Here is a 19223-nt window from a genome sequence, read left to right as displayed (position 1 = left end):
CTCACCGCAACCTCCACCTCCCGGGTTCAAGCAATTCTCCTGCCTCAGCCTTCCTGAGTAGCTGGGATTATAGGCGTGCGCCACAACACCCGGCTAATTTTGTATTTTTAGTAGAGACGGGGTTTCTCCATGTTGGTCAGGCTGGTCTTGAATTCCCGACCTCAGGTGATCTGCCCGCCTCGGCCTCCCAAAGTACTGGGATTACAGGTGTGAGCCACCGTGCCCAGCAGTAACCTCTTTTCTTGCTGCATGTATTTGCATGTACGGCATTTATTTTTGCTTTCTATTTTTTCCTGTCCTTTCACTTTCGCTCTTTCTGAGGAACACTGTTTTAGATGTATCTCTCTCGCACATGACACTAATTGCATTTTATTTTGTGACTCCAGGAGTTGTTTCTAAAAAGTAAGATTACTCAATCAAAGGTAAAGACAGTTTCTGTAGCTCTTAACCCTCATGATCAAATAGTTTTTCACACGTTGGACCACTTTATCTTGTCACCAGCCATTTAGAAGCAAGCCATATCCCCACCCCTGCCAGCACGACTATTATATTCCTGCTTAAATTTTTAATAGGTGAAAATGGGACCTCATTGTTCTTGTATTTGCTTTTCTTGGCTTCATCAAATTTTACTTTAAGTAAGTTAAGATGGAAGAAGGATGAAGTTTGCAAGAAATTTCCCTTTTCAGATCTCTCCAATGAGATTGATGGGTGGTGGGGTTTCTTATTCCTGATTCCCCTGGTGACACTGAATCAATCACTTCCCACAGGCTCCTCAGCCCAGCCCTTGGATTTTTCTAGGAGAATTATCTTTATCCCTTCCTCACATCCCTGCACCTTGCTTTCTTCCCTCCCATAGTGAATAGGCACTATAACACAACAGGAAGATATAGGGGAAGCTCAATTGAATGAATTCAAATCCGAACTCCGTCAATGCCTAACCATTTATTAGCTAGCCATTTATCAAATCCTAGCCATTTGGCCAGGCGCGATGGCTCACGCCTGTAATCCCAGCACTTTGGGAGGCCAAGGCAGGTGGAACACCTGAGGTCAGGAGTTCAAGACCAGCCTAGCCAACATGATGAAACCCCGACTCTACTAAAAATACAAAAGTTAGCTGGGTGTGGTGGCGCATGTCTGTAATCCCAGCTACTTCAGAGGCTGAGGCAGGAGAATGGCTTGAACCCGGGAGACAGAGTTTGCAGTGAGCCGAGATTGCATCATTGCACTCCAGCCTGGGTGACAGAGCAAGACTCCATCTCAAAAAAAAAAAAAAAGTTCTAATCATTTATTAATTGGGTGATCTATGGCAGTTGCTTAACCTTCTCTGTGCCTTGGTTTTCTGAGGTAATAATTCCCAAGTGTAATAAAGATTACAATGGTAATACCTATTGGAGTTTTGCAAAGTAATTAACGTAAGTAAAGGACAGAGGCCTTTGGAAAATGCCCCTTTCCCCACCCCAATAATGAGGTTTTGGTGGAAGATATTTCCTTCTTACATGACCCTGCTTCTTTATCTACTGTTCTTAGTCCTAGGCCAAGGGCAGGTCCCTGACACAAGGAGAGTCAACCAGAGTCCTTTCCTGGGACCTTTGACATTGGGACTTGAGAAAGGAAGCTTTTGGTGCCTCTTGGGTGAGGAAGCTCTCAAATGTGAGACCCAGGCTACTGGCTGCCGTATTTCCAGCCTTGAGGAGGCCAGGCTGCAAGAATGAGGCTAATGGGTGGAGAGACAAACAGATGCTAGAGTCTGGCATTGTTGAAATTGCTGGTTCTGGCTACCCGCAAATGCATCCTATGGGCCAGCCAATAAATATCCAAATTTCCCTAAGCTTGCTTATGTTGAGTTTCTATTCACTTGCAACCAAAAAAGAGCTTTTGCTGGGTGCAATGGCATGTGCCTGAACCCCAGCTACTTGGGAGGCTGAAGTGGGAGGATCACTTTAGCCCAGCAGTTCGAATCCAGCCTGGACAACATAGTGAGACCCCCTGTCTCATGAAAAAAACAAAAAACAGAAAAAGTTTTAATATACCTCTTAAGATATCTTAGGATAGTAAGTCACGAAGTCTCCCATCTGTCCAGGTCTCTCTGAAGAGCCAAACACTTCGTCCAAGCCCGTCTCTGAGACACACACATGCACACACACACACACATAGAATGACAGTAGTTTCCACTCCAACTGGAGGGAGCTGTGGCTCCTGCTCTGCCTGAGGTGCCTGCACATGCCTCTACTTCTCCACACACACCAAAAGACAGCTGTGTCAATGCCCAGGCCTCAGGAACTGCGCTTGCTAAACAGGATGTTATCCCGGAAATCTGTGCCCTTCTCTGTATGCCTCTTGTCCTTTTTTCACTGCCCTCTTCAGTAACTTCACAAATATATAATGAGCACCTGCCAAGAACCATGTCAGGCCTGGGGCAACAAACAGTCCCTGCTGTCAAGGAACCCGCAGGCTTGTGGGGCTGTCATGCTGTCAAAAGGCAGCTCCAAGAGAGACAGTGGGATGAGTGTCGAACAGATGTTTCAGCCAAGTGTGGCAGGAGCTCCGAGGAGGCCTCGTCACTTGTTGCCTGGGACAGATGTCTGACTGGTCTGCCTGCCTCCCACCCCAGCCCTCCCTGTGCGCTGCTGCCAGAATGTCTTCCTGAACACAGCTATGCAAGTCCCTTTCCCTCTGCAGGCCTGAGCCCACATTCCTTAGCCTGACAAAATCCTAATCCAGGTTTGCTTCAACCTATTTTCTCAGCCACACCATCCACTGTTCTCCATTCACAAACCTCACAAGTCTAAAGAGTAAAAAGTAAAAGGATCAGTTTGCAAAAATCCACCATAGACACACAGATTGTGTGTGTGTTGGGGGGGAAACAGCACACTTGGGATGCATTTGCAGACCTTGTTCTGGGTTCAGGTCTAACATCACCCCCATCCCTGGGAACCTTCCTTGCTTCTCCAAGTGAAATTAACCTCTTCCTTTCTGAATCTATATAACCCTCTCTGTACACCTCTGTGAGAGCACAGATTGCTCCTACCTTTTTAGGAGTGCACATATTTTTCTTCTGTTTGTGGAAACAGATGGCGTCCTATGGAGTATGGTACAAAGTAGGGATTCAAAAGCTGTTTGCTGACTATTTGGAACAATGTGAAACACCATTTGCCATTCATCAGATGGATTCTGGCTGCTGAAATGCCCGAGTTCCTGTCATGAGCTGGCTTTACCTACTCCTTTGCCCAGTGCACTCTGAGGATGGTGTTTTCACTCCTGAGCTGATCTCCTGCATTGTTACCTCTGTCTAATCTGTCATTTGCCATCTTCTTGTGAACCTGTGGCCACTGAAGTTTGAATTCCCAGCCTCTCTCATTTATTCCTTTATTCAGGAAACCATTATTGATGCCTCATTGGTGGCCAGTTCAATGCTCACTATCAGGAACAAAAGGTTGGTGTCCTGCCTTGGGATCCCTGACTTGGGGAGGGTCGGGAAGAGGTGGAGAGAAGACGAAGACATGAGTGATGAGATACAAGGCGAAGTGATGTGGCCCTAAGAGAAGAGCAGAAAGAGTGCTGAGGGGGTCAGAGCAGAAGGCTTGGGTTGGAGAATATGGGCTAGGGAAAGTTGTTGACACACCCACATCCATACCAACTAAATTCTCTCTTCCCCTACACTCCTTAGCATATTTTAACTGGACCCTTGATTGCCATAGCTGCAAGCTCTGGCCTCCCAATTCCAGGACCTGTGCTGATAGAGTCAGGAAACATTTGAATAGCCTCAGTATAGCTTATTCCACCACCCTCCCCAACCCTACTACCCATTCTCTCCTATTTCATCACACACAAACACACAAATCTCAAGAGCTCAACACTAATCCCTCCCAGACCTGGGATCTGGAATGCTACCCCCTGGACTCTCTTGAATCACCTCTGCTGCAGTTTATACCCAGGACACTGGGCTCAGGTAACCACTCAGGCTCCTGAGCTGCATGGGGGACCTGCTTTTCCTGTCCCTAGGGTTTGGGGCCCACTACAGGCATCTGTGATGTCCCTAAATTATTATAGGGGCTCTGGATCTATTGGCCAATTTTCTAAGGTGCTTTGCCTCTGTTTCTCTGGGTTCCTGGTCCCACCCCAGGCACCTCCTCCACCTTCCTGCATGCAACCACTCCCCTCAGCAAACGTGTAAGGCTGCCAGACCCTGCTGAAGAGCTGTAGGCCCTGCTGGCAGGAGGCGGGCTAGCTCCAGCGAGTTGGCTGGAGGGGAACGCAGCAGATCACATTTCTTCAGTTCATGCCAAATAGTATTCAGACGTAGCTTTTCAGACAGACACAAATTGCTCATCTAATGAACACAGAAGGGCTAATCCCAGGACGTTTATCAAAGTGGGGAAAGATGAGAGAACAGTCACAAGAGGCCTTTGAGAGCCGACTCAGTGTGGCTGGTGCAGAGGAGGTGGTGAGACTTCCATGCACTCCTGGGGTTTTCTCCGTAGAGGGCCTGAAACCCAGCACCGGGGCTTTGGGATTTGCTGTCATTGGGACATACAATGCCCGCATACACTTCTCTGTGGTGAACAGCGATTAAGAAATCTATGTGGGCCAGGTTGCCTTTGTGAGCAGACAGCCCTCACCCCCATGTGACAATTGTCAGGTGGGAGAGCTGGCTGCAAGGACTCCATCAGCTGCCCCCACTGTGCATGCACAAAATGTGCTCATGCCTCTTCTGTATTTGCAGGGTTCATAGGGGACAGTCCCTCCTGGCCTGGAACTTCTTGCTGAGAGGTGTAAGAACGTGGGGACCAGAGACACAGGGTCCTCTGCTCATATCAGAGGGCTGGCCAAGCAACTGAAGTCCTTTGACAGCCCCTTTCCTGCTAGGCCCTTCAAACTAGCTCCATGAGCTTTCCCTTCCAGGGATTCAGCCTGGAGATTACAGAAGTCGGGCCCTGGTCTAAGGCCAGAGAGAGGAAGGACTAGGTGAAGCCTCTGCAGGCAGCCTGGGTCCTCCCACTGCCTGTGCAGAAACTGTGCCATACCACTGGTGCTCTGACATGTACTCAACAGAGCGGGAGGTGGGCCATGGGAAGGAGGAGGCAATGACTAGATTAGGGTAAGGATGTGAAAGTAACTGCTGACTTTTATATGGTCAGAATATTTCAAAAATTAAAGCTGAGAGAATAAAACTTTCTGTAGGGCCAGACTATAGCCTCAGCTGGCAGGGACTCTGTGGCCCCAGAGCTTGATGGGAAGGAACGAGGTGCCTTCTGGCATATGGCTGGTCCTAATACAATCAGGAAGCTAAGGGGAATTCCCAGGCAATACTCCCATGATCCCATGAGGCACATGTGCTATTTTGGGTATTACTTTCCCAACAAGACACTGTGAAGTTAGACAACATGCCCAGGTCACCTAATTCAAGACTGGGAGACTTCAGAATCTAATCTGACTCATATTGCACACAGGCCTATGGAGAGATGGGGGTTTCAGGAATACCTGGTTGTGTGGGAATCCTTAAGAGGGTAGGGTTTGGAGGTCTGGGGTCCTCAGGGTTGGGATGCTATCTTCAGGGCACAATGCTCAGGCAGTTTCCACTGAGGACCTGGGGTCTCTATAATTAGAGTGACTAACCCTACCAGTTTTCCCAGAACTGAGAGGGTTCTTGGGATTTGGGACTTTTTGTTTTAAAACTGGGATGGTCCTGGAAAAGGCAGGACAAGTTGGTCGTCTACCTGGAACAAAAGGACCAGGCACAGATCATCGCCATGGACTTCAGGACCCACCTGCAGCTCAGCCAAGCCACACATCCCCAGGCTGGGGACCTGGGGACTGGCATGCTGATTAGGGAAATAGCAGAGTGGCAGCCAGCTGGGAACAGCTCCCCAAGTCACTTGGGAGGACCAGGCTGTGACCACAGGTGGCAGGAAAGCAGGGCTACTATGGCCCCAGAGCTTGACTGGAACAAGGTGCATTCTGGCATGGCTGATCCCACACAAACAGGAGGACTGAGGGGAATTCCCAGGTAAGGCTCTCCAGGCAGGCAGGGAGCATGAACCAGGTGGCTTCCACTCTGCCTGCAGAAAGGAAATTTCTTTGCTGGTTTCTGAAACTTCATTCCTATCAGGAATAGCCTGTCTCCTACCCACCCACCTGGGGGACCCACACTGACCTGCATTTCTAGGCTCTTACCCTTCTCTTCCTCTCTGCCTTCATCCTGCTTGTTGTAGAACTGTGTTTATTTATCAGTTTCTTTCCTTTTTGTTTGTTTGTTTGAGACAGAGTCTCACTCTGTCGCCCAGGCTGGAGAGTGCAGTGGCCCAATCTCAGCTCACCGCAACCTCCACCTCCCAGGTTAAAGTGATCTTCATGCCTCAGCTTCCTGAGTAGCTGGGACTACAGGCGCCCACCACTGCCCCCGGCCAATTTCTATACTTTTAGTAGAGACGGGGTTTCACCATGTTAGCCAGGCTGGTCTCGAACTCCTTACCTCAAGTGACCTGCCCATCTCAGTTTCCCAAAGTGCTGGGATTACAGGCGTGAGTCACTGCGCCCAGCCAGTCTCTTTGCTTTTGAAGATCTGAAACTCACTGGTGCAACATTGGAAGATTTTTAATATAAGGGGATTGAATTCTAAGGCACAGAAACCATGGGAAGAAATGCTAATAGGCTTCAGGAAAGACCAGAATGGGGGCAAGGAAGCCTCAGAAATGTGGGCATTTCTCTTACATTTCTATGTCCACTTCTCTTTCTGTGGTCTGTTTCATTCTCTCAGCTTTCTTTGCTTCTCTGTGCATTGGCAGAAGGTGGAATGTTTACATCATCTCAATTCCAGCCACACCTGGGGACCCACTAGCTTTCCAGAGTCTCAAATCTAAATTCTCAGGAGAAATCATCTGATTAGACCAACTTGGGTCAGGTGCTCACCCCTGGCTCAGACACCTGTGGCTGGGAGCTGGGAGCAAGCAGTAGTACCAACATGGCTACACAGGACCCTTCCTAAAGAGGGGCAAGTTTGTGGAGAAGGGAGTCACCCTGAGTTGGCTAGACATGTTCGCTGTCTGTCATATATGTTTCCTGAGCTGGTAGGTAACTGTGCCTTCTCTTCCCAGAGTTTATAAAATTTCTTTTGTGGCTCCCTGGTGGTTGGCTCGATGTTAGTCTCACTCTGGAATATTTAAAAAATTAATTTGGATAACTGTGGTAAGCTACTTAACAAGCCAGGTCTTAAACAATGTGGCCCATTATCTCTACCTTATACAGCACTCAATCATTATCTCCTTTGCATGATGGTTTAGGGCCTTGCAGCTCAAAGTGTGATCCATGGATCAGCAGCACTGGTATTGCCCAAGAGCTTGTTGGAACTCCAGAATGCAGTTCCTACCTACTTGAGCAGAATCTGCATTTAACTGCTCCCCAGGTGATTCACATTACAGTGTGGTGAGCACCTGGAGGAGGTTCTTGTCTTTTCTCTCTTATTAGATTGAAAATTTTGAGGGCAAGGACTCTATTTAGCAAACCTCAATTGTCTACACTTCCTATGTGTAAAGTACCTTGCTTTGTCTTGCAGGCAACAGAGCTTATCAAAAGCAGTTATGAGCGAATTTTAAGCTCAGGATAGTGGTTGAAGAGGGTAAATTAATTACAGTAGTCCACCCTTATCCTTGGGTATATGTTCTCAGACCCCCAGTAGATGCTGGAAACTGCAGATTGTATTGAACCCTACATACATCCTATGTTTTTTTATTTGATAACCAAAACAGCTACTAATGGGTAACTATCTAATAAGCAGGAAAGGTACACAGTATGGATAAGCTGGAAAAAGGGATGATTCATGTCCTGGGTAGGATGGCAAGGGATGGGGCAATATTTCATCACACTATTCAGAGCAGTGTGCAATTTAAAACTTATGAATTTTTTATTTCTGAAATTTTCCATTTAATATTTTTAGGCCACGGTTAACCTCCAGTAACTGAGACATCAGAAAGCAACAGATAAGCAGGTACTACTGTACATGTTATCTGAATTTTGCTTTAAACTAATCCTGCAGGAGGTGGAGGGAAGTTGGGGGTACAGATGAAATAAACATGGCTAAGTGTTGATTTTTTTGAAGTGGGGTGATGGGAACTTGGAGACTTACACTATTTTCTCTATTTTTGTATATTTTTAAAATTTTCCACAATAAAAATTATAAGAAAGGAATGGTTGAAGACATTGTAAGAGATCATCTCGCTTCTCAAAATAAGTTAGTTTCCTAGCCAAATGAAGTAAATCCAAGGCACTAAGAGAATTTCCAAATGAAATTGCTCAATCCTTGTCAGAGACTTTTGGAGGATGAATACAGTGGGGAGAAGTTTGGAACATTAGTCATGTGTAAATGATTTTCTAATTTTGCAAAAGGAGTGGTAATCAGTTTCCTTCTGTCACTTCAAATCAGCTTATGGGGGGAAAAAGGGAGGAGTAATTCCACCAGGTCACGTAACTGGTCAGCCCAGGGGGAGTCTGATACAGCACACCAGGGCGCAACCCTCTAGCTTCCTTGTTGGCTTAATTCTCAGACAGGCTCTTTCCACATAATTGCTGTAATGAGATAGATAGCATACTTCCAAAATTCATTTCTATCCGAAACCTCAGAATTGAGCTTATTTGGAAATAGTCTTTGCAGATGCAATTAGTTAAGTCAAGATAGGGTCATACTGGATTACGGTGAGCCCTAAGTCTAGTGATTGGTTTACTTATAAGAGGAGAGGACACATCAACAGGAGAAAATCATAGGCAGAGAGAAGGCCATGTGAAGATGGAGGCAGAGATTAGAATGATGCCACTACAAGCCAAGGAATGCCAAGGATGGCTGCGAGCCACCAGAAGTTAGAAGAGGCAAGAAAGAATTCTTCCTTAGAGCTTTCAGAAGGAGCATGTCCAGCCTGGGCAACAGAGTGAGACCTCGTCTTCACAAACATTTTTTTAAAAAATTAGCTGGGCATGGTGACATATGCATGTGATACCAGCTACTAGGAAGGGTGACAGAGTGAGACCCTATCTCAAAAAAAAAAAAAGAAAAAAGCAGCAGCATGTCCCTGCTGACACCTTGATATTTTGGACTTTTAGCCTCCAGAACTGTAAGAGAATCAATTTCTGTTGTTTTAAGCCACCAAGTCTGTAACAATTTGTTAGAGCAGTCCTTGGAAACTAATACAGCACCCTTGCTAACTCCCGACTGGCCATTCCAGACGAAAGGAAAAGTCTTTTACTCAACATTTGCAGCAGAAGTCCTGGGAGAAGAAGGGACATTGCTCCTTAGTCCTTCTTGGGCCACATGTTGATCCCTGAACCAATCAATTGTGGCCAGAAGGGTATAGTGTTCTGATTGGCCAGATATAAGTCACCTGGGCCATAGAGACCCCATAGTTAGCCTCTTCTAATCACATGGGGAAGAGTGGGAATCTCTAACAGAAGGAGTAATGTTAAGGAGGAGGCAGACAAAATCAATACCTGTCCATTACAGGAAGAAGTTGATTCTGCAAACTACACTCTTATCTAAGAATTGTGTGTGTGTGTGTGTGTGTAATGTGTAAGACAGGGTCTTGTTCTGTTGCCCAGGCTGGAATGCAGTGGTGCAATCACATCTCACTGCCACCTCAACCTCCTGGGCTTAGGCAGTCCTCTCACCTCAGCCTCATGAGTAGTTGTGACTACAGATACATACCACCACCACGCTTGGCTAATTTTTTTTTTATTTTTAATAGAGACGAAGTCTCACTATGTTGCACAGGCTGATCTTGAACTCCTGGGCTCAAGCAATCCTCCTGCCTCGGCCTCTTGAAGTGCTGGGATTATAGGTGTGAGTCATTGTGCCTGGCCAAGAATAGACTTTTAAAGATGTAAAGGAAGTGGAGATTTCTCAGAACAAGCCAGAGCAAAGACTATCATATTTCCTTTTTTTAACAGGTCCCTAAACTGCCAGATCACAGAGCTGCATTTGATAGTCTGTTGGCAAACTGGGCCGGCCTTTTACAATCTGTGGCATATTATTCCTGTGACTAAAGAGGAAAATATGGGTTAGATAATAGTACAATTAAAGGGAAATTGAACTTTTTAAAATGACTGGAGCGAACCTTTGCCATTATACTTGTCCACTCAGCATGCAATCCCCCATCTTATTTAGGAAGAATTTTCCAGTGTATGTAGTACTGGAGGGCGGCAATGCCCTAGCTCCCACCATGGAGGCAGAAAGGGGAAGATTCATTCCTCCCCTACCTGGCAGCTAGGGCTCAAGCATGTGAATTGGCTCAGTCATTCCCACTGAAGACTCTGAATTCTTAGGAGCGATGCTAAGAGGCAGGAGTGGTGTAGAAATTATTCATGGAGGCAGCAGCAGCATGAACGGTCCTGTAGCAGTGGTGTTAAATAATCATGGGCAGTGGTGGCCATGCCAGAGTAGTGTTATAATTGACTGTTTTCATAGTCAAAAACGTTGTTTCAGAAGACATTGATGAAAGTATAATATTTGAAATTATGGAGATGATGGTCCTGCTCTATTCTGCTGCTTAGATCCTGGCTGCAATGCTGCATTCAGTTACGGACCCTACTAAATGCCCAGGGAGTCAAAGCCCAATCAAAGAATAATAATCAGGATAGGGAAGGAACTCAACAAGGAAGCATGAAGAACAATGGAAATGGAGCTGGGCATGGTGGTGTGTGCCTAGAATCCCAGCTACTCAGACGGCTGAGGTGGGAGGATCACTTGAGCCCGGAGTTCAAGACCAGGCTGGGCAACATAGTGAGACCCCCATCTCTTTAAAAAAAAAAAGGTAGAATTGATAGGAAGCCTGGTGAGGAGTTGTCTTCAGCTTGGGAGAAGGTACATGGCTGATCTCTTTAAATAGCAGAAAGACCATCACGTGGAAAATGATTCAGTTTATTCTCTGGCTCTGAGGAACAGACTTGATATTACTGACGAAGTTATAGACATGAATTTTAGCTTAATGCAGATGTTCCTTTATTCACAATGGGCTTCATCCCTATAAACTCATCGTAAGTTGAAAATATCGTAAGCCGAAAATGCACTTAACATATCTAAGCTCCCAAAGATCACAGTTTAGCCTAGCCTTCCTTAAATATTCTCAGAACATTTACATTAACCTATAGTTGGGCAAAAGCATCTAACACAGGCCGGGCGCGGTGGCTCAAGCCTGTAATCCCAGCACTTTGGGAGGCCGAGACGGGCGGATCACGAGGTCAGGAGATCGAGACCCTCCTGGCTAATACGGTGAAACCCCGTCTCTACTAAAAAATACAAAAAAACTAGCCGGGCGACGAGGCGGGCGCCTGTAGTCCCAGCTACTCGGGAGGCTGAGACAGGAGAATGGCGTGAACCCGGGAGGCAGAGCTTGCAGTGAGCTGAGAGCCGGCCACTGCACTCCAGCCTGGGCGGCAGAGCAAGACTCCGTCTCAAAAAAAAAAAAAAAAAAAAAAAAAAAAGCATCTAACACAAAGCCTATTTTAAAAACAAAAGGTTGGCCTTCATATGTTGCTAGCCTGGGAAAAGATTAAAATTCAAAATTTGAAATACAGTTTCTACTGAATGCATATTGCTTTTGCACCACTGTAAAATCAAAAAGTCGTAAGTCTAACAGCAAGTCAGGGACTGTCTGTATAAGAAGGCTTAATAGTTGGGTCAGTGATAGCCACAAGGGAGCAGGCTGCCTCATGACATAGTGAGCTCCCTGTCACTGGAGGTGTGCACACAAAGCCAGGAGAACTCTCAGAGAGTGTATGGTGTGTGGAAATCCTCACTGGATGAAGTTAGGGTTGATGTCCTTTCATATTCTCTCTAATGCTGAAATCTGATGAAGTCCGTAGTGCAGGTTGGGAAGAGCAGGAAACTGGAGGAAAAGAGACCAGAGATATTACAAATTGTGAGTTGTTCTGGAGCACAATTCCCAACCACCATTCTAGCTCCAGAAAAAGAAAAAGTCATGGAGGGTTGCATTATTCCTAATTCTTTACCACTCCCTATATTCAGTCCCTTTGCCATGTAACTTTGAAGTTTCTCCCACTAGAGGCAGAAGATGATAATGGTGGGTTGGCCAACTTGTTTTGGCTGATAGAATGTGGGTGGAAGTGACCACTCCAACCACAGGCCTTATGAGATATTGGGGCTTTTTGCTCACCCATCTTGTGCCATGTGAAAAACATGCACTTGGTGGGCATCACAGAAGACATAGAGACACATGGCATAGACTAACCTAGCCAACCTACAGAGCTACTACATCTTTAATCAGAGCTGTCCCAGCCAATCCATGGGCACCTGAGAGAGAAATACATGCTTTATTATTGTATAGCACTTCAATTTGGTGGTTATTTGCTAAGCAGCATTATTATGGCAATAACTAATTAGCAATTAGTTATGGGATATTCCAACAATTTTAAGATACAGCAATTGAAGGCAGTTACCAGGCTTCTGTTGGCCTTTCTAGGATCTGAGAAAGCAGCACTTGAGGCAAATAACCCATCCCAACAGACTGTAGATGTATCCTGTCTACAGTCCAGATATATATGTTGGGTATAGATGTTGCTGCAAATGGATGACCAGAGTCACTGAGCAGGGCCTGGACCCAGTGCTATGGCACCTTTGTACAGGCTGGGATAAAGGGGTGAGAGGAGGAAGCAGATCCACTTCGGGTCATGAGAATAAGTATAGTTGAGCACTCAGAACAAAATATAGATGGTAATACCATCCTGACAGGCAGTTTATTTGTGTTGTGATGGATTAAAAATGGCCACAAATTCTTTCCTACATCTCTTATCAATATGTGGAGTCTATTTCCTCTCCCCTTGAATCTAGGTTGGTGCTGTGACTTATGCAGACCAACAGAATGTAGCTATGTGTCACTGTATAACTTCTGAGGCTTGGCCTGAAGAGATCTGGGCCAGGCACAATGGCTCACGCCTGTAATCCCAGCACGTTGGGAGGCCGAAGCGGGTAGAAAACTTGACCCCAGGAGTTTGAGACCAGCCTGGGCAACATGGCAAAACCCCGTATCTACTAAAAATACAAAAATTAGCTGGACATGGTGGCGCACACATGTAGTAGCAACTAGTCGGGAGGCTGAGTTGGGAGGATCACCTGAGCCCAAGAGGTGGAGGCTGCAGTGAGCCAAGATCACACACCACTGCACTCCAGCCTGGGCAACACAGCGAGACGCTGTCTCAAAAAAGCAACAACAAAAAAGTATTCTGTTCTCTCCTATGCATTCAGAATGCTCCTTCTGAAAACCCAGCTGCAAAGCTGTGAAGAGACCCAACCAACTCTGTGGGGGCCCACCTGGAGGAGAAGTGAGACACCTGGCTAACAGTTCCAGCTGAGCTCCCAGTTGGCAACTAGCACCAACTTTCAGCCATGTGGGTGAGGTCATTTGTACCTCCAGACTTTCTACCACCCCAGCCAACACTCTGTGAAGCAGAAAACCACTGGGTTAATGGGTAACGCACATAATTGTAAGAAATAATAAATTGTTGTTTTAAGAGATTCATTTTGAGTAGTTTTTTGTTTTGTTTTGTTTTGTTTTGCATAGCAATAAATCAGGCATTGGCAAACTTTCCGTAAAAGATCAGATAGTCAATATTTTAGGTTTTGCAGACCAGATGATCTCTGTTGCTACTAAACTTTGCCATCACAGTATGAAAACAACCATAGAAAATACACAAACAAAAGAACATGGCTGAGTTCTAAAGCATTTTCACTTACCACAACAGATGGTGGGCTAGGTTTGGCCATGCAAACTAGTTTCCCAACCCCTGCAATAGATAATTAAAACAAATTAACACCCAGAAGTGGGGAGCTTCCATAACAAAAAACTAAAACATATAACATTGACTTTGGAATCAGGAAGCTTCACAGTCCTGAAGTGTGGGAAGGAGGATGACAGCACAGTGAGGAAGTTGTTGGGAGGTTATTCCGGACCTAAGTGACATAGTGGTAACATAGTAACGCAGATAAAATAATTGAACTTGCCACCTTGGTATGGAGATTTCTAGGCAAAATGTTCAAAATGCTAACTTACTCACTTTAGCTGCCTGTGAAGAAGTACAGGAAGAAGAAAGTATTTTGTTTCAAGCAAAATTTTGAGAAACTATAGAGGGTCCAGGGCATTATCTACAGCCAGAAAAAAAAATGCTCAAAGTAAATTAAAACCTAGAGGGAATATTAATTCCAAGACCTTCCCTGTAAAATGGGGACTTAAGGTCAAGGATGTGGCTGTAAGACTTTTGTTGTTGTTTCTCAAATGTTATATTAGTTATTTTTTGTACTCTATTAGTATATTATTGGCATATACTAATATATGGGTAGCAATTTAAAAAGAAATTTAGATTTAGGGGTACAGGTTCAGGTTTGTTATATGAATATATTGCATGATGCTGAGGTTTGGGCTTCTATTGATCCTATCACCCAGTAGGTAGTGCCCGATAGGTAGTTTTTCAACTCTTGTCCCCCCACCTCTGTTGGAGTCCCCAGAGTCTATTGTTCCCACCTTTGTGTCATGTGTACTCAATGTTTAGCTCCCACTTATCGGTGAGAACATGTGGTATTTGGTTTTCTGTTCCTGCATTAATTTGCTTAGGATAACGGCCTCCAGCTGCATCCATATTGCTGCAAAGGACATAATTTTGTTCTTTTTTATGGTTGTAAGACTGTTGAGATCTCAGAAAGACTTAAAACAGTGCCTTCTAAACCTCTCATGTAGATTAAAGTGCTTCTAAGAGTCTTAAAGGTTTGGTCCACAGCACTGTAATTCACAGCCTAAAGGAGGGAAGGGCTTTTCTCGAGATTTGGGGGTATGGTTTGATTAAAAATAAAATTCATGGAAAGTTCAGTTTTTTCCCCTACAAGAATTGTACCAGTGTAAGCAGTAGTGGCTTGAGCTAAAACAGACAAAGATAGTTCAACATGAAAAGAGCACACCGGGTACCCAGTGAAGCATCTTGAACAAGTTATCGACTGTGAACAAAGCCTATTTCTTTTGGAAAAGGAGGAATGACTCAAGGGTAAAGAGCCACAGAGAATCACATTCCCTGCCCCTGGAGCAGGTGGAGTTGGTGACAAGTGCATGGTTAGTTCTCAGATTTGCTAATGACTGCTATGTGCCTCTTATTAATCTCCTATTCTAAATGGGAGTGTCTATTGCGGTTTTCTTGTCCTTGTTTTTCCATTATATGTTAGATGTGTGGGGGAAAAGTCACTTAAGGAGAAGTTGCAAGTTTAGTACAAATAATTTTTTTAGACTACAGTCACATACCGCTTAATCATGGGGATTTTTTCTGAGAAATGTGTTGTTAGTCAATTTTGTTATTGTGCAAACATCATAGAGTGAGCCTAAATCTAGATAGTACAGCCCACTGTACATCTAGGTTATACGGTACGGCCTATTGCTCCTAGGCTACAAACCTGCACAGCATGTTACTGTACTGAACACTGTAGGCAACTGTAACACAATGGTAAGTGTGTAACTAAACATATCTAAACATAGAAAAGGTACAGTAATAATACAGTGTAAAATATAAAAAATAGTATACCTGTACAGGGCAGCTTTATTATCATCTTATGGACCCATCATCCTATATGCTGTCCATTGTTGACTGAAATGTTATGTGGCACATGATGGTATTTGAGAGTAAATTTCTGATATGATGCCCTATTACTCCAAAACCCTTTTGTGTATATTTCCAGTGTAACCACAATATAATAATCAAAACAGGAAGTTAACATGGCTACATTATTATCATTTTATCCTTAGTCCCCATCCCAGTTTCACTGGTCATCCCAATAACATTCTTTTTTTAACCTAATTTTTATTTTTTAGTGACAGGGTCTTACTGTCATCCAGGCTGGAGTACAGTGGGCTTGATCATAGCTTACTGTAACTTCAAACTCCTGGGCTCAAATGATCTCCCTGCCTCAGCCTTCCGAGTAGCTAGGACTACAGGTATGCACCACCATGTCTAGACCATTTTTAAAATTTTTCGTAGAGACAGGGGTCTTGCTATGTTACCCAGGCTAGTTTCAAACTTCTGGCCTCAAGCGATCTTCCTGCCCTGGCCTCCCAAAGAGCTGGGATTATAGGCATGAGGCATGAACCACACTAGGACTCTAATTATATACATGAGAAATTTACTCTCAAATACCATCATGTGCCACATAACATTTCAGTCAACAATGGACAGCATATAGGATGATGGGTCCATAAGATTATAATTTTTTTTTTTTTTTAGACAGAGTCTTGCTCCGTCGCCCAGGCTGGAGTGCAGTGGCATGATCTTGGCTCAATGCAACCTCCACCTCCCAGGTTCAAGTGATTCTCCTGCCTCAGCTTCCCAAGTAGCTGGGATTACAGGTGCACACCACCACACCCAGCTAATTTTTGTATTTTTACTAGAGACAGGGTTTCACCACATCGGTCAGGCTGGTCTTGCACTCCTAGCCTCAAGTGGTCTGCCTGTCTTGGCCTCCCAAAGTGTTGGGACTACAGGCATGAGCCACTGCTCCTGGCCCCCAATTTTATATATATATAGAGAGAGAGAGAGAGAGAGAGAGACAGAGTCATACTCTGTCACCCAGGCTGGAGGGCAGTGGCACGATCTCGGCTCACTGCAACCTCCACCTCCCAGGTTCAAGCAATTATCCTGCCTCAGCCTCCTGAGTAGCTAGGATTACAGGCATGTGCTACCATGCCTGGCTAATTTTTGTATTTTTAGTAGAGATGGCGTTTCGCCATGTTGGCCAGGCTGGTCTTGAACCCCTAACCTCAGGTGATCTGCCTGTCTCAGCCTCCCAAAGTGCTAGGATTACAGATGTGAGCCACCATGCCCAGAGAATATTCTTTATAATAGAAGGATCCACTTTAGAATCACATGTTGCATTTAGTTTTTTTCCTTCAGTTTTTCATTTTTCCAAAAATTGCACCAAGCTAAAGCAAAGCTCTAGTTGATGCAGGTGTGTTGTGTAGACATTAGCAGTACTGCCCTCACTACATGCTCTTTGGACAGTAGTGTAACCCCAAGAAAAGGATACTTAGTTGCTATTTCTCTTTGTTTTCCTTCAATTGTGATGAGAATATTTTCTCAATCTTTGACTATCATGACCTTGACATTCTGGAAGATTTCAGAATGGTTGTTTTCTAGAATGTCTCATAATTTGGATTTCTCTAATGTTTCCCATTAAAATTATTAGTATTTCTTAAGGTAGTATTTGAAATTAGGTAAATATATTGTTACTCATCAAATTCCATTTATTTATATCACTATGGACTCACGGTTTACTTTGTTCAACTGGTAATAAATTGTTTCTATCAATATTTATTTTCATGATCAAATTTTTCCATATTTGGCCAATGGGAGCCCCTTCAAACTGATTTCTGTGTCTTTTTGACATAATCTTATCATTCTTTGAGTTCTTCCTCACTTTCTGACACAAGATTTTCCAGGTTCATCTTGTAATATTCCTAGCCAATCCCTGGAATCAGCAATCAGCCTTGTCTCCAAGAATACCTAAGTCCTTTTATTGGAGAATGGTGTTTAGAAACCAAAACTTAGCTGCTAGATGTGCTCATGGCCTTGGGAAATTTCTGCTCCCAGACAATACACACACACACACACACACACACACACACACACACCATTCTTATTTCATCATTTTTCACTATATTGAAAATCATGAATTCACACCAATTTCTCAACTCTAAATAATGTATGAAAGGATTCAGTTTAGTTTTTTCCCTGTCTATATTTGTAACTCCTCTGACTGTCAGAAACTTGGGTAACTCTCATCTATATATAGTTACTGTTTTTTTTTTTGTTTTTGTTTTTTGAGATGGAGTCTTATTCTGTAGACTAGGCTGGAGTGCGATGGCATGATCTTGGCTCACTGCAACCTCTGCCTCCCAGGTTCAAGTGATTCTCCGGCCTCAGCCTCCCAAGCAGCTATGGATTACAGGCATGTGCCACCTAGCCCAGCTACTTTTTGTATTTTTGGTAGAGATGGAGTTTCACCACGTTGGCCAGGCTGGTTTCTTAACTCCTGACCTCAGGTGATCTGTCCGCCTTGGACTCCCAAAGTGCTGGGTTTACAGGTGTGAGCCACCATGCCCAGCCATATACTTACTTTTTAATCAGCGTTCCTGTGTTCAACACTCACTTCATCACGTCTTGGCTTCAACACCAGTTGCCCTTCACAGGAGACTTCCTACCATGCTCAGGTCCTGAGGACCTTTTTACTCTCCTGAGCTTTGACCCTCTTTGCTGGGCTGTTATCCTCCCCGCCACCCCCTTACCCCTCCCTATCCTGGTTGGGCTTTGACACCCTGTCTATGCTGTTTGGACTCTTACGTTGCTCAACCCTACCTAGTGACTTTTTAACTAAATTTCTCAGGAAAAGGGAGAGAGAAGAAAAAAAGGAATAAGGTAATTTGTCTTCATAATCCACGGGTCCCTCTTTTATCTTTTTTTTTTTTTTTTTTAAGACAGAGTCTCACTCTATGGCCCAGGCTGGAGTGCAGTGGTGCAATCTCAGCTCACTGCAAGCTCCGCCTCCGGGGTTTATGCCATTCTCCTGCCTCAGCCTCCCGAGTAGCTGGGACGACAGGCACCCACCACCACGCCTGGCTAATTTTTTGTATTTTTAGTAGAGACGGGGTTTCACTGTGTTAGCCAGGATGGTCTCGATCTCCTGACCTCAGGATCCGCCTGCCTTGGCCTCCCAAAGTGCTGGGATTACAGGCGTGAGCCACTGCACCCGGCCTTATCTTTATTTTTTAGAGATGTTACCCAGGCTGGTCTCAAACTCTTAGGCTCAAGTGGTCCTCCCACCTCATCCTCCCAAAGTGCTGGGATTACAGGCATGAGCCACTGCACCCGGCTATCCATACCTCCCTGAGGAATATACCTGTGAAACTGTGTCCCAAAGAGTTAAAGAAACCAATGACAGAAATTCCTGAGTTTGCAGGATGGCAGATCAGAAAAGAAACAATGTGCTGAAATGCCAAAACTCCCTCTGCTTGAGATAAAAGAACTGGCTGAAATTAGTTGTAACCAATAGGGCAACTGGGCTCTTGCACAGAAAGAGCTTTCTGGTGTCACAAATTTCCACCACATGTTACATTCTAAATCCCCCTGAATTGCACATGTGACTCATGAAGAGGCATGAAGAAATAATTGTGCATGCCTGAGGACTTTCCAGACCTCCT

At 44.8% G+C, this 19223-nt stretch overlaps 2 long non-coding RNA genes and 1 other non-coding gene across 4 annotated transcripts; 1 reads left to right on the top strand and 2 right to left on the bottom strand.

The window, feature by feature from the left end:
• The first annotated feature begins 1166 nt into the window (after positions 1–1166).
• Positions 1167–13514, top strand: LOC117069706. 2 transcript variants are annotated; one of them, XR_004431646.1, is made up of 3 exons: positions 1167–3433; positions 7934–7984; positions 13244–13514. It is a non-coding gene; the product is annotated as an uncharacterized LOC117069706 (long non-coding RNA). The 2 variants fall into 2 exon arrangements; XR_004431640.1 differs by lacking the exon at positions 1167–3433 and having other exon boundaries at positions 6429–7984.
• Positions 11508–18264, bottom strand: LOC117069666. Its single transcript, XR_004431635.1, has 3 exons — positions 18143–18264; positions 13733–13782; positions 11508–11867 (listed from the first exon to the last, which is right to left on the bottom strand). It is a non-coding gene; the product is annotated as an uncharacterized LOC117069666 (long non-coding RNA).
• LOC117069841 lies at positions 16929–17054 on the bottom strand. The gene has a single exon (XR_004431689.1). It is a non-coding gene; the product is annotated as a U4atac minor spliceosomal RNA (small nuclear RNA).
• Positions 18265–19223: the final 959 nt, after the last annotated feature.

The sequence above is a fragment of the Trachypithecus francoisi genome, unplaced genomic scaffold (assembly GCF_009764315.1).
Source record: "Trachypithecus francoisi isolate TF-2019V2 unplaced genomic scaffold, Tfra_2.0 Contig00156, whole genome shotgun sequence".
NCBI lineage: Eukaryota > Metazoa > Chordata > Mammalia > Primates > Cercopithecidae > Trachypithecus > Trachypithecus francoisi.
This window is presented reverse-complemented; position numbering and strand designations above follow the sequence as displayed.